The sequence below is a fragment of the Cebus imitator genome, unplaced genomic scaffold (assembly GCF_001604975.1).
Source record: "Cebus imitator isolate Cc_AM_T3 unplaced genomic scaffold, Cebus_imitator-1.0 Scaffold595, whole genome shotgun sequence".
Taxonomy (NCBI): domain Eukaryota; kingdom Metazoa; phylum Chordata; class Mammalia; order Primates; family Cebidae; genus Cebus; species Cebus imitator.
The window spans coordinates 722,320-736,244 of record NW_016107910.1 but is presented as its reverse complement, the minus strand read 5'-3'; the positions used below and the strand labels follow the sequence as shown (position 1 = coordinate 736,244).

The 13,925-nt window shown below is 37.6% G+C and overlaps 1 pseudogene; it reads right to left on the bottom strand.

The window, feature by feature from the left end:
• LOC108294654 overlaps positions 1-9,368 on the bottom strand; it is a 126,334-nt pseudogene extending 116,966 nt beyond the window's left edge.
• Positions 9,369-13,925: the final 4,557 nt, after the last annotated feature.

The following is a 13,925-nucleotide window of genomic DNA, read 5'->3' as shown; positions in this document are numbered from 1 at the left end:
AAAAAAAAAAAAAAAAAAAAAAAAAAAAAAAAAAGAAAAAAGAAAAAAAAAGAAAAAATCCCAGATGTTTCATGTGGTAGAAATAAAGGTAAGTTTTCTGCTGGATGCTAAGGGATTTATAATTTGATATACGAGTTTGTAAACCTGACCAAAATCTCAAGTGGTAAAACTTTGACTCTCTCTTTTACCTTATCCTTTTAACATTATTTTCAAGGTGGATGAAGATATAGAAGGATCATTAATTGACACATGACGCAATCCTAAGGATAGGTAATGTGTGTGATAAAAAAAAAAAAAAGATGTGTGTGTGTGTTCATAGACTGAAACTAAGAACCAAAAGTGGTCATAAAACATTTTACAAATAAATTTGTGTTCGAATATAAAGTACACTGTATTCATAGTATTTGAAAAGTCAACAAAAAAGGAACGTTTATGTAAATTATGTTACACTCTTAAGGTGAAACAACGTGATAGTTTTAAAAAATATTAATAGTAAGAGTTTGCAATCACATAGGGAAATCATGTAATATAATGTTATGTTGAAGAAAACAGTACATGAAATTGCTTATAAAGCAGTATCATGATCATATCTATAGATATTTAAAAGCAAAGAAAATAATACAGGGAAAATTACCAAAATGATAAATGTGAATGGTGGGATTGTTATTTTCTACATTAGTATTGGAATCACATTCCCAGTCTTGGCACAGGTAACAAGACCCCTCCCCCAATCCCACCAACTTAAGAAGACGGTGGTTCCAAGGGACTCCACAGGTCAAAGCCAAAAGTTGAAATGTTTAGAAAAGCCCCACAAGGGGCTCCTATATTAGGCAGGAAGATTTGCACCAGAGATGTTTAGATTCTAGAAGAACTGCCAGAATACAAAGCAAGAAAACAGGATTTTGGGGTGAAGAAGAGGATGATTATGGTGGCAACTGAATGGTAGTAGGATCACTAGTAAAAATAACTTAGGAGTGGGATAACAGGGGCTGTGCTCACATGTGGTTTTTCAAAAACCCCAGTTGAGAAGAACATGTAGCACAGAATTGACATTTATGTATTTATTTTGAAGAGGAATTGATATTTAAACAAAAAACAAAGGAAGACTCTCAAATCCTCACAACAAAATAATGGAACAAGTATTTATTAAAATGATTAATACTAATTGAGCATTTCTATATGTCAGTCGCTATGATGAACTATTTTATGCATTTGTCATATAATTCTCATAACAATTCCATGAGGTAGGATCTAATGTTATCTCATTTTCCTAAAGGGAAGTTGGAATCTCAGAGATGATATGAGATTTAAGGTCATTTAGTCAATAGCAGGGCTCAGCTCATTCCGTTAATCTTCATACTATTCTGTAAAGGCTTTCACATTTAGGCCCAAAAGTTTGTCACAAATAGCATAATAGTTTAGTACACATCCAAATGCTTGCTGGTAAGAAAGGAGTGTCTTTGGATTTTTTTTTAAATAAACCAAAAATAAGAAGATTTACATTTTTAAAAATTATTTTGCGTTTATAGATTTGTTGGGCATTCCTGCTTTCAGCAGCTCCTACCACTATAGGTCTCATTGATTATACACATGTATTATCTAAAAATGGAATTTAGTTCACTTTACAAGCTCTGCAGTTGCTTGAACTGAAAACTAATGAATTATTTGGCTTTCTCCCATGATTTTTATCTCCCAGTTTGAGGAAACTACATTCAGTCAATTGGTAGAACATTAAAAAGAACCTTTCTACACTCAATACTGTCTAAAAATAATTTTATTCCTTCTATGTCCTTCAATGTTTCACAAAGCATTTTACTGTAAACAAATTTGGGGGAAATACACCGTTTCCTCTTCATGAAACTAGAACAGAAGGTCTACAAGAAAGGAAATTATTAAGCATTCTACTGAGTTTTCCCCCCAACAAAAACTAAGATAGAGGTCAATGAATAAGTATGTGCAGACTGGAACTTGAATCCTCTAGGGTGACTGTAGGCTAATTAATAATTAATGCCAGAGCCACGGTGTTTGAAATGCAGATGTGATAACTAGAGGCCTGGCAGAGCTGTTCAGAGGAAGCAGATTTAGATGCTATAGGGAATAGGCACTCCCTTGCCGGCTGGCTCAGAGAGCCAGCCTGGGTGCAAAGCAGGGCCTATGGTTTAGATTATATTCCCCTCAGCTGTTAATTACCTGAACCTACTTTGAAGTTCTTCTCTTTTTATCCTCTGCATGAAAAGAGATTGGTTCAGCCAAGGGACTTGAAGAGATGATCAAATACATGGGGTGGAGGGAAGAGGGGTGGGAATAGAACTTCAGATATAAGAAGATAACGAAGAAAAACACATAGTAGAACATGCAAGAACATACATTATTAGGAAATAACGAATTGTGGCTCATTGTCTCAAGCACATTATTTCTTTCAGTTATTCTAGTAAAGTTGATTTTAAGTAAATTGTAAACTTTCTCTGAATAGTTATAATGACAAATTTCTATCATTGTTACTATGTAGAGATTTGATAAAAGACTACCACAGGTGCTTTGTAATGCTATTTTAACTTAATGAAGTCATTTAAAACTCTTCATATTTAAAGCCAAGCAGTGACATGGTTAAAATTAATAGAATCAGCCACAAAATGCTTCCATATATCTTGTTTGTGTTCAAATAATTCATTCTCAGAACACAAATAGTAAGTGTCATTATTCAACAAGGGAAGCTACAGGACATTAGAAAACCGTGGAAATGGAATGCAGTTGAAAGAAATATGAAAATAAATTGTGGGGGATAGCTGCATTGAAAAGCACCCTAATTTTTTTCAGAATGTGTGTAAGCACAAAATTTAAAGAAGTGTGACTGTTAACTATCTTGTAGCTGGATTACAACATACCTGAATTAAATGTAAATGCTGATATTTTTTGTCTCTTTGTGCCTTTTTTTTTTTTAAATGTTATTTTTACCTATTTCAGGTAGGGATTATCCCTGAGACACATGCCACTCACACATGAACACTGTTCGCTTTTTGAGTGGGAGAGCATGCAGTCATGAAATAGCTAACTTTCAATTGTATCTCTGTATTTTGTGATAGGATAATAGTGCTAATATTGTCATCAAGGAAAAATGTGTACCTATATTGAAATTGACACTTGTAAGTGCAATATCATCTGACTAAGGTGATATCAAATGCACACAAGCAAATGAGTGACACAACACATAGACCTCCTGTGTTCAGCATAGACACAACACATAGACCTTCATGCAGTGATTTTGTTTGGGGGACCTAATTTATTTACAGTTCCTTTCTGTTTAAAAGGATACTTTTATGAACAGAGTTCTTACAATTATTTTTCAGAATAAAAAACTAGAAACTTGCCTTTGAATCTATTATTCAAAACACCAAATTCAAAAAAAAAATAATAAATGTAAGACTGTATTATTGCACAATTTAAATTTCATCAGACCAGACAACAACATGACTAAAAGTTTTCTATCAAAGGCAAAACACACTGGGAATTTGTACAATTTATGTGTAACACAGCTTTTCCAGTTGTGATTTTCATTGTAAGAACACATACACACTAGCAATAAGACTGTGCAAAACTAAAACAACAAAAAATTTTTTATCTCCAAGCAATCTCATCTATAAGTTGTACTGACATAAAACAGGAGGACAAAATCACAGAAAACAGAGTCTAATTCCACACTGATTTTGTCATCATTCAGGTATCTCTGCAGAATTATATTGCTAGAGTACACAGCGCTAATGAAAATGTAGCATTTTCTCAAAGCTTTAAATGTAAACTTTGTATGATGAATCCCCTCTATTAACTAAATGAGGAACACAGAAGTATTTGAAAACTATGAGCAGTAAGCCAGAGGTAAAATTTGAAAAATCAACTACTTATATCCGCACCTAAGATGTTCATGGCCATAGCCCTTTCCTCAATGGGGATTCATAGTTATTCATGGGTTGTGGGTAACTGTTTTAATGCACAAACACAGAACGAAACACATTTCTTACAATGCAACAGCAGTTATCTTTCAAAGGTGAGGTCTGAACTTTTGAATTATGGTTCCTCAATACTAAATTAAACTACATTGGAGGCTGATTACATTCAGATTTCATTTATATGTGCTTTTATTTTTCTTTTCGTTATATTAACAATATACTAACAAAATATATTCATATACATATATTTTAACTTCCATATTTTTTCACATTCTATTCTTTTGGCCAATCCAATTTAAGTAAAAAGATATCTGAAATCATGACATCAAGCTAAGTTTCAGTGCAAAAAAGTGTCAGCTTAGAGACAGATGAAAAGCAGAGATATAAATTATAAAACAGCACAATGGTGTTACCAGAAACATCAGATTAAACGTTCTACTTTATTTCAGCTGGGATGTTTTACATCCCCATTTCTCTCATTTCCACATGACCGTCTCTCCTACTAACAATTGCATATTTTGTAAAGACTTACTCAACTTCTTAAAGTACATTTTGAAAGTTTTAATGTAATTTAGTGGCACAAACTTGTATTAATCTCAAAGGATTAATACATTTTTAAGTAATGGAAAAAATTAACTATCTGCATAGCAAACAAAATGTAAGCCATGGAAGCTGAAGGCCATAATTTATATACTTTTCTTATGAATTTGGAACAACTAAGGCATTCTTCTATATGGCACATATATTTTTAATGTTTTTCTCCTGTTGCTATGTTTGCCACAGCTCAGTTTCAATTATGTGTTTATATTATGAAAATGCTTGTGACTAGAGGCTCCTACATACCTGCACAATATTCTGCCTCTTTCTACTGCAATCTAAAATGTGGCTAGATTATCTAGTTTGTTTTGTGTCGTTTTCACCTGCGGCTACGTAGAGACTGAAATGAAGTTCTCAGCTCTTTATTAGTAAAAGCATCAGAAAAGTAAATAAATCATAACAGAAATATTTTTCTGCCTCCAGTATGAGTGATATATGTTGCATGAGCTATGCACTGCAAAGCAGAGGAAGAGTTCTTTACCCTGCAAAAAGCAAAGTAAAGCATTGAAAAAGGAATTTAATGAAATCATAACATTAGAATACTTTATATTAAATCTCACTAATTTTCTAGGTGAAGGCGGTGAAGTGAATGTGAGAAAACATTAAAAGGGAATTGAATTTGCATTCCTTATGCTACAGGCACATGTTTACATGACCTTTAAAACAGAATTAAAGCTGTATCATCAGCAGCTGTAGGCAATTCACATTACTAAGGCAATCAAATCAGAATGCTAAACTAACTATAAAACATAAATTAAACTGATAGAGAATCATCTTAATTCACCAGGTTTACTTGCAATCTACTTATACTCTACTAGTCATTTCAAAGCAGTTTGCCGATCCACCAAATGAGAAATACTGCAACATATCTAAAAACAGTGTCCAACTATAAGAATGTAAGCTAAAACACTTTAACATATCTTTTTTAACATACTTCCATGAATCATCAGAGTTAGCTTATTTCACGAACGTTATTTACATTCAACAATCACCTACAAAAGTAAGCATTATTTCATACTCTTAATAAGCTATACATAGCTGAGATAATGTTTATTTCCAAACAAGTACTTGGAAGAGTTTATAATGAATGTGTAAAGGCTAGTAAAAATTAACTGAAAATATTTTTATTCCAAACTTCATGGTATTATTTCTCAACATCTTTCATACCTTAACAATAAATATATTCTGGTTTCTTTTCATAGCATGGTACAGATAGTCCTCATTTTAAAATGTGGTAGGATGGAATATTAAATAGAATTTAAAATTCAATTTCTGGGATGAGACTTATTCTAATGACATGAAATGAGAAGAATAAATATATTTATAATGCAAGTTATCATCTCATGAAAACTGTTTTAAGAAAGCTTGGTTTTTTTTTGTTTGTTTGTTTTTTTTTTTTTTTTTTTTTTTTTTTTTTTTTTTTTTTTTTTTTTTTCCATTTGTAGTAGTTAAATTTTAGGAAACAAACATATTTTATCTTTCCCAAAATATTTCTGTTTGTGTCCGTTGTAACTTATTTTCCTCCTCCTTAAAAAATTTCTAAGACTCCTTGATGATACTGAAAACATACAGAATATGTTTGAAAATGCAATTCTTCTACTGCAAGGGATGAATAAAAGTAGGGGAGACTCAAAGGCATCTTTCCATCACTAATGTGGGTGTCTGAAACCAATCCTCCACAACTCTAAGATTCTGCTTCAGCTGAACTGAGATCCGCACTCAAGAGTTGAGATCATTATTGAAGGCAATTTATATTCAAATAGGTTTGTTCTCCAATATGCAAAGGTCCAACCCCATAAATGCACACGCACTACCCCTCACCACATGCGCAAAGATGTTCGTGATCCATTTGTTTAAGAGAGGTGGTGACATACCTAATGTTTACATCAAGCACCTGGAAAAAATATTGTGTTTAAAGGTTAAGATGAAAGCAGATGTGATTGAACTATAGTTTAACAGCACACAAGAATTCCAATCTCTCCTCAAAAGTAGAAATAGTAAGAATAGGATAGATGAGGAAAAGAAAAAGTATCTTTCTCACTATTATTTGAATAAGTTAAAAGAAATATTTAAGATGTACCAGAGATATTTGAGTATTGATATTTAGATTGCCCTAAATGTCTTTCTTTAGAAGCCTAATGTTTTCTTTCCCTTTCAATGGTTAAAACATAAAATTTCTTATTTTTAAAGAGGAATAGGCAGGTTTAAATTCTATCGTTAATATTATCTGAATTAACATCTTATTGCTGTTGGGACAAAATATTTTAGGGCAACTGTCACTTTAACACACAAGGGGAATAATAAAGGTGCTGTTCTCCGGAGCATATTCCCCGATGGGGGCGTCACTGAGGCAGAGCTGTGTTGACACACATCATTTGTTGGGGAAGGAGCTGGGCCTTGTCTCCTGAGAAAGCACTACCTTGAGCCCTTTACATAGGTGCGGGTTTAGAGAGAAGGACAATAGGTTTAGTAGTGTTCAAGGGTCAGAAAGAGCCTTGGACCTAGGAGGGGCTCGCCTGATGGAGCAGCAGAGGCTGCCCAGGAACTAGGGTATTCCCTGAGCCGACAAGGTCCGGGGCTCTCCCAAGAGACCAGCAGGTGGCCGCTATTGCTGGGTTGGGGGCCGGGAGCTCTAGGCTAATACAGACACTTTGGTGTCTTGCTTCTAGATCCCTGCCCCCACCCTCCGCTTCCAAACGAGGGAAAGTGACTTGCTACCATCCTTCAGATCCCGTTTCAAATAGAAGAGGGGCTGGAGAGGTTGAGGGGGCAATGAAGTCCTGAAGGCAGTTAAAATAAGCCCCTCTAGCCAGCTGCTATGTGTCCCAATAGAACCCATTTGGCCTAAAGAATTGCCACCCACGGAGTTATCTTAAAACAGCTATCTCTCAGTAGAATGCTCCCCACCCCCACCACACCACCAGTATTGAGATGTGTCCAGGAGGGTAAGGTCAGGTCCACCGTTCAGGAACATCTGGGCATTTTAGCTAGACTCTCCAGAAGGTGAGGGATCCCGTTGCTGCCCAGATCGCGCCCCCTCCAGCCGAGGCCTTGTCTGGTGTCTGGGGGAAGCTTCTTGATTCTTTATGCCTTTGCACCTCGGCAGAATGAAGCTAGCTGATTTGGGTTCGCGGATGGGAACACCTGAATGGGAGCGAGCTGGCTGCGGGAGACACAGCCACCTAAACCAGGAGCATAGTCAACAAGGGCAAAGAACTGGCCAGGGACTAGGTTCTGCTGGCTACCTGAGCTCTCACGCTTCGAAAAGAGACTGCAAAAAGTTATTGGATATGAAATGTGTATGTGCACGCACAACACACACGATGGACTGACTGAAGTATTCACAGGCAGCTGGAAACCGAAATACCCGACCAAATGGAACTCTTCTCAGAGCAGGGGAGCTAAATTGATTCCTCAAATCCATAGTGAGGCAAAGTGCAAGAGATATCAGCCAAAAGAAAAGTTACAGGAAAGGGGCACTTTAAGAACACTCAGGAAACTCACGCCCCTCCCCAGAAGAACGAACATAACAGCAATCGCAACAGAGGAAGCATTAATATTCTTGTTAAAAATGGGTTCCCCAAATGTACTTGCAAATTGAACTTTTTCCCCAAACTCTCTCTCTGTGTGCCTGTGTGTGTATGTGTGTGTGTGTGTGTGTGTGTGTGTGTACATTTTGTTGGGTGGGGGGACCACAAGCCCTCCCATACACACACACACACACACACACACACACACACACACACATTTTCACAATCAGCAGCCCCCTTCTCGATCTCGATTCTTTCCTCCCAGAAAATGATAGCAGCAATTTAAATTTCTGAAAAATACAGCAGGTTAAATCTGGTCGCTTGCTCATTTTCAAGGTGATAAACTTAAATTCTTGTTCTTTGTGGGACCCTGAAATGGTAATGTGAGCCCCAGACATTGAGCAGATTACTCACTAAAAATCATTTCCTAGAAGGATCCTATATATCAATCTATAATCAAGCTTCCTGTAGTCCCATAACCGCACAGGGACCGTGGAACACTCTCCGTTTCAGATAAATAAATACCATTTACTAAGGGGCGGGGAGACAGGGTGGCAGGGAACACAGGACCTCAGTTACGAATAAAGCCTAAGCATTCTTACAATTTTGCACATTAAAACCTTAATCCATCCATAAAGAAAGAAGTGATTTGCAATTTGGGGAGTCTCTATTAACTGCTAAAGTGACTTAAGAAAAGCGTCTAATGTTCAGCCAGAAGACTTATTGATGACTCGAATACCGATGTGCACAGAGTTTAAAGAGATTTCTACCCGCCCTCTGATCGATCACACAGCTGGAACTATTTTTTTTTTTTTCATTTTTAAATACCTCTACCACTTCTGACTTTAAGAAAATAATCAAAATAAAAATAAAAACTACCACCGAATTTTAAATTTGGAAGCATTCTGCAGCTTTTTTTTTTTTTTTTTTTTTTTTTATTTTTTTTTTTTTTTTTTTTTTTTTTTTTTTTTTTTTTTTTAAGATAGAAGTGATTCCAAGTGTGGTCTATATTTTGTAAAACCATCCGCTGGGTTCCTCAACACTAGGCTTGGTCTGCAATGCAAAACAGTGCAATGATTCCTAAACATCCCAAATCCTGGTGCCAGGAAACCGATAGCTATGCTGAGTACAACACAAAAGCTCTTTTCTCTGGGATACTGTAAAATTAGGGTTGACCCACCGACATTACAACGGCAAAAATGTGATCCCAAAAGAGAAGCTGAGACTGGGTGGAAACAACCTGGCCAACGAAGTTATAGGAGCAAGCATCCTTTCCCTTGATAGTGAGGGTCTCCATTGTCCCTGCCTGTCCTCTAACCATCCTGTCTGAGGCCCCAGCCGCACAATGCCTCAGCACTTCTCCCCAGCATTCAATTTTGCTAGCAAATGACTAGTGGTTCTCACAGATTGGGGTATTTGTATTAGATTTTACATGAGGAGTATTTTAAATTTCCCTGTTTCTGCTGCAGCATTCACTGTGTGTACTCACCCCCTCCCCTCTTCCTCTTCCCTTTTCTCTGAAGATTCTTTTTCTTACATTCAAGAAAGCCAATAGAGACCTAAAAAAAAAAAATTAACTCAATGAGCTTGAGTTCAATTAGTTCATGCCTATGAACTATTATGCCATTTCCTACCATCAGCATTGGCAATGCCTCCTAATGTCATCTAAATTCCTTTTTTTAAAATTTCCCCCAGAATATTAGGAGCCTCTTACCTTCCCCCCATGCAGCTTTTGAAAAAGAAAAAAGGAGAAGAAGAAAGAAGGAGACTATAAGAGGAGCTCCAGTGGGCTAGTGTTCTGAAGGACAGCTGTGTCTCACACCGAGAACAGTCTTACGAGCTCAATATGCAGAAACCAGGAAAACAGCTTTTTTTCTCTGCTGCTTTGAGAAGTCTGTTCAATTGTTTCCCTTCCCTTATGAGCTCCTGGTGTTAAAAAGAAAAGTACATTTGTCCCTACCAAGCCCAATCTAGCTTGTCCTGTTTCCAAAGTGAACTTGGGTTGAAGGTGAGGTTTTCATCTTGAGATAATGTCTATGTGCCATGTCCTACCGTTTGGAGTTTCATGCTATGTTGCACACAATCAAATCTGGCATTTTGGACTTATTTCCTGACACCCCACCCCCCAACAACTCCCTGTCCTTACCTCCTGCCAGCTTCATCCCCAAACCACCTTCCTCTCCCGACCCTCAATTTGTACACATAATGAGAATGCTTCATAATCTACACTGAAATATGAAATCTGCAAGAGATCACAATCCCCATGGCTGGGGTGCTTTCCAAAGGAGCCCAGACGCAGGCTTCCCAGCTGCAGCCATGCTCAGATGTTTCCACAGGAGCACAACCTGAACCACATTAATCTGCTTAATTTCTTTTGTGAGTAGTGAGTCTTTCCTTGCTCAGAAAGAAAGGGGTGTGGGTATCTTTGAAGACATTCAGGAGCTGCTATCCCTAAATCTTGTAAGGAAGGAAAGCAACTGCAAACTTTCAAGTTACAAATAAATGAATGAACATATATAAATCAAGCCAAACTGACTTTCTTTTAGAAATGATCTGAATCGCCCTCTTAGAAACAAAGCAAAGGGAAAGGATAAGGTGGGGTGTGTAATTGGAGTGTGAGGACAACTTAACAAGGAATAAAAATTGTGCCAGGTACTTGCCTGGCACAGGAATTGAAACCTGTGCTGCTTTGCTGAAGATAGGTGGGGGATTCGCTACAATTACAGTTTCTCTACTTCAAAGCCGGGCTCCTCTCGAAAGCGACTTTTAACTGCCCCTACCCGGTAGGTTTCACAGCTATTGTTATATTATTCAAACCAAAGCTCTAGAGGGGGTGGGGAGAAGCAGATCTGAGGCCCGGGTTTGGACTTCAAGATCAGGATGTGGAGCATATTAAGTGTGTATGTAGCGCAGCTGCATGAGAGAGCAAGCTTGCCAGTGGTAACTTCTTAGAGTTTAAGGCAAAATGCAGTCTATGAAAAATAAGTTACCAGCTCTTTGCAACAGTAGCTTCGTATCAACTTATTTTTCTCCCATGTCCAGACGGGTCGTCTATTGAATGTGGCTCTTTTATTTTGCATGGGGCAGGGGATTTGTGACCATGGTCCCCCCTTTTATTCCTCTCTCTATGGAAACCCAGATCATGGGGAGAAATATGCGAAGCTGAATAAAGAGAAGCTGCAGAAAGGAGTGCTTGAGAGCGGCATCTGTTACACTTGGGAAGTTAAACTGACAGGAGAGGGCGAAAGAAACCTCTCCAGCAGATTAGTTAGAACAGCAAGAAGATTTGACTATATGCAGATATTTTATTCAAAAAACAAAACACCTTACATGCAAGAGAAGATTCTATCACAGTTGCTAGAGGATGTGATTGGACCTGAATTCAATAGGCAGTTTCTATATTCATGGGAACATTTATTTAAATTAAAGAAAAAAAAAAGAGAAAGAAGGAAAGAAAGAAAAAAGAAATAAGAAAAAAGAAAGAGAGAAAAGAAAAATAAAGACGATGACGGCAGTTTCTGCTCCTGAAGAAAGCTATTACTTCCATTAAAAAGATAGTTTTACACTAAAAAACTGTGAAATAAGGGTGTAAAAACCTGTCCCTGGGATCAGATCTCCGCTCCTTATTTCTCCCCCCTCCAAGCCTCGGGCAAATGGTCTGAACCACTTGATGCGGTTGGCAAAATAGGGTACCAGGAGCAAAGGCCATGGGCAAGAGGAAGGTTGATTGTAAGAATTCAGGCAAGTCAAGATTGAAAAAAGATCCCCTTCTTCATGCAGAAGCCTTATCATTTGATAATTACCTTAACCCCCGGAATGGCCTAAGATTAGCAACTCTCACTCAAAGGCAGCTGCAAGGTGGGGGTGGGGAACCTACAACAACAAAAACAGCATGGCAATGATCTTGATCGTTTTGCTCGTAAGGTTTCTTCAACGCGTTTCCCTCTGACCTCTAAATTGAGTCGACACAGACTCACAAATGGATCATAGAAAGGCCACCTTAACAGAACACCTAAAAACTTTACTTTTGTTTGATTTTGACAAGTTCTTGTTTCTTCGGGGAGCGAATCTCAGGCAAAAATGAGACTGCATTCTTGCAAAGGAAGATGCAAACAGCAGTAAAGAAATGAGTTCCTTAGCAGAAAAGGCCGGGAGTTGGGGACAGAATATGCAAGAGAGAGAGAGGGAGAGAGAGAGGAGAGAGAGAGAGAGAGAGAGAGAGAGAGAGAGGAAAACTCAATTTCTAAAAGCAGATAATCCTCTACAATAAGAAGACATGGGCAAATGAAGCTACAGTTTCAATGAGAGAGCAGGAGGAGGGGGTAAGAAGATGGCAAATGATCCTCTCTGCCAATAATTACTAAGTGTTTATCTTAAAAAAAAAAAAAAAGTGAAAAAAAGAAATAGATCTGAATCAGATGCCAGGTTTTCATTCCTAATACACACGTTTACACTTACCAATATCAGCTCCTATTGCTCTATGCTCTTAGAAGAAATTACTCATTTCACAGGAAATAATGCTTTTTAGCTATATAAAGGAATGGCAGAATAAGCTCACCTTGTTTTTATTTTTTCTCATTTTCTTGCATATTCTTCTGATCTGTCTTCTTAGAGAAACTAATGCCTTAATGACTTTCTGGTAGCAGCAAGCCTTCTTTTATTTCTGCTAAATATATGAAAATGTATGCAAATTTAAATCAAGCTTAACCTAGGCGCTCTTGCAATATATTTAATGGAATTTCAAACCAATAAGGGAACTCTGATGCTGTCTTCTGTAAGTGAAAATATAATTAGGCAGCTAGGTTACCTCCAAAATTATGCAATGAAAGGTCATTTTTTTAACTTCAATGACCGTGTTGGGTATCTGTTGTTGCCTTTTCTCAGCTAGAAGAAATCTAAAATCTTTGCATTTCTCTCCACTCTGCTTCCAAGCGATGCCTTTGCGCCGGGCTGTGGAGGACACGGACTTGTCCTTTCCTAACTTATAAAAGCTTAGGAGGAGCACAAGTGTTTCATCTCTTTTCTTCTATCCAAAATGTAAAAGCAGCCCTGTTTTTTCAAGCTGAAAGCAAATTCAAGCTTGATGAGGATTGGGGAAGTGGGGGCGGTACTTGATGCCAAGCAGCCCGCCATTTCTCTCTCTCTCTCTGAATTTCTTGGGCACATTAAACGCCGATCGGGTGAGCGGCGGGATGGGGGACAGTGGGTGAATGTTAAAAATAATTTTCCAAGGGGAGAGCATCAGGCGCAGGGTCATGAACGTTTTCCTGTATACCTATTGGTAGTGGGTCTGCAGACCATTTAGGGTGAGTGTGAGGGCTGCCCGCTTCAGCAAACAGAACCTTTGACAGAAGTTGTGGGATCTCTGATGGGAGCTGGTATGAAGCTATAAGAAATCAGAGTTTTCAATTGACCAGCTAGATTGGAAGCAAACTTCAATAAAACCGAATATTGTCAGTATCACATTAGATTTTACTTTCCCAGAATTATTCAGTTCTTCGTGACCTAAACAATTTTTCAGAAAGAACAGGACATCTTTTACAAGTTTTTGGACCTTGATATCGAGGTTATTAATACAATGAAATAAACGGAAATAGTTTTTATTGGAATCATTAATTTCAACTTTATTGGTTTAGGGTCCAATCAAAGACGTTACTTTGCTCAAAGTTTGTACCGACGTTTTGTTTTGCAGTCCCAGGCACACAGCTAGCCCGCCCAGACCGCCGAGTGAGTCTGAAAAATCCCTATTCACTGAGATCAAAATGACATTTAAACTTTGTTTTACTTTTTCTTTATTTAGGTTAATCTAAATAATCAAAAAGGAGTTCTACAGCCACAATTTGCCACCTCCGTC